Consider the following 1,999-nt stretch of genomic DNA (forward strand, 5'->3'; position numbering starts at 1 on the left):
TGATCTTCCGAAGTCCCTTCCAGCCGTAATGTCTATGAAATCTATGAAATTTCTCAGTTCTGTCTCTGCAATGGACTCTTAGGCCCAGTCCTATGTACTGTTCACATGTGTAACTGCATTGCTTCACCCTTACGCAATTTGAAAGGTTTCTACTTCACTGCCCTTTGAACCAGCCACGGCACCCTTAATTGAGCATTTCGTGGGTGAAATGGCTACGTAACACAGGGGTTCCATCTTTGCATTTGGAAGCAGGATAAAACCTTGGACCACCTCATATCCCTATTTACCTCCCTGTTTTGGCTGCCAAGGAGGCAAGCTTGGAAAGGAGAGATGGAGAAAACTCTTGGCAAGGCCTAGCTTAACCTAGTGGTTAGAGCACTGTGTTGAGAAAAGATGGTGCAGGTTCAAACTATTTCTGGGTAAGCAGAACCTAGGACCCATGTCTGCTGCTTCCTGGGCAAGTGGGCGCACCAATTAATGCCCTGCTGGTAAGCAGGGGCAAACAGTCCTCAGGCTTGCTCTCTGTCATAGCTGTATCACAGTCAGAAGCTGAGAAACCAAAGGTGTGACCTGCTGTGGTCTGCATGTCAGGCCCAGTACTGCTCCAATGACAGTGCTACTAGTGATGCCCTTGTGTGCTGGGACTGATGCACCCAGGAAATCTTCCCTTCTGACAGCTGGAAACATTCATTGCTTCCAACTAAACAGTTGAAAGCTGTTGAAAATATTGGAGGGGCCATGACTGGCCCCCAGCCTCACAGGTCTTTAGAAGTCCGACTTTTGGGCAAAGCCTTCCCTCAGGTCCTCAAAAGCCTTATGGAGGGAGAAAGCATCAAGATTGTCTGCAGTCCAGCAGCAAGGCAGGATTGCATATGTGGGGCCTGGTTCTCCAGCTTGGGGCAGCCTGTATGGACTATTTCCCTAGTGCAGGGGTTCTCAACCTTGTTAGGCTCAAGGCACCCCTCAGAAAATGCAAGCTCTTAGTCTTCACTTGTTTGAGTACAGAAAAATATTAGAGCAGTTCTTCTGTTGCAAAGAACTTTGAAGGACTGCAATAGGTCAGCGTGGTTTTAAACACTCTGGATTTCTACTGGAAATCTCTGGGTTTCTCTTGTGAATCATGTTTGCATTCCTACAAGTGCTAACATTGTGTGGCCCCCTGCAGCACCCCTGAAAGGATCTCAAGACACCCCACAGTGCTGTGGCGCCCAGTTTGAGGATTTTATCCTAATGGTTCTGGATGTGCAGCAGGTGTAGCTGAGAGAGATGCCCTTGCTCTAATGCCCCTCTGCTGAACATGTCCTCCCATCAGCTGTGGTTGTGTAGATTGATCTGGGGATGGGAAGGAAGTGTGCATCATGGTGCCAGAGTAAATTAGCCTTGTATGGAAGCTCAGTCACTGGCACAGTCTGGTCTCACTGTGTTGCAACAGTGAAAAGGTCTGGTTAAAATCAAGCAGAGTTGGACAGAGCCCTGCGTACCTTCACCCATTCCCATTCCACCACAGCTCCCATTCTTGCTGTACCATCAGAAAAGTTACCTTAATTCTTCACTGTCCATGGATAAAGTCTATGGGCTCCTCAAATACAAAGAGGATTCAAGTTGAATGGCCGCTATCTGTTGCAGCTCCTCTTCTTCCTCCCACTGTTGCTCTGCTTCAAGCTTTTCCTCCTCCTTCTCAAGCTTATTTAATCAACTATGACTGTGCTGATATGTGAAGGATCACTTCCAGGGATTGCGCTGTCCTGAGCATGTAGGTTCTGAGCAGGGACCAATTTGCTCATTGGTTCATCTCATATTTCTTTCACAAAAGCATCAGCATTAATGCTAGTTGGTGACTGCAAGGGCTGAGGCTCAATTGCATAAGTTGGCAAGGACTTGCTGCAAGCTCCCTGCACTGCCTTATGCACTACTTCCTCTTATTGTGTGATGCAAAGAAGAGATTTCTTGCAAGATGCCTGCCAATCTGCGGGAGAGTTACTCTGGAGTGGACTGCTTT

At 47.7% G+C, this 1,999-nt stretch overlaps 1 long non-coding RNA gene across 1 annotated transcript in view; it reads left to right on the forward strand.

Annotated features, from left to right (window-relative positions):
- Window positions 1–736, forward strand: part of LOC109298199 — a 14,634-nt gene extending 13,898 nt beyond the window's left edge. Inside the window, exon 3 of the long non-coding RNA XR_002097525.1 lies at window positions 194–736. This is a non-coding gene — a long non-coding RNA (uncharacterized LOC109298199). The remainder of the gene's footprint in view (window positions 1–193) is intronic.
- Window positions 737–1,999: the final 1,263 nt, after the last annotated feature.

Source organism: Gavialis gangeticus, unplaced genomic scaffold, assembly GCF_001723915.1.
Source record: "Gavialis gangeticus isolate Ggan-Ray unplaced genomic scaffold, GavGan_comp1, whole genome shotgun sequence".
In the NCBI taxonomy this organism is placed as follows: Eukaryota; Metazoa; Chordata; order Crocodylia; family Gavialidae; genus Gavialis; species Gavialis gangeticus.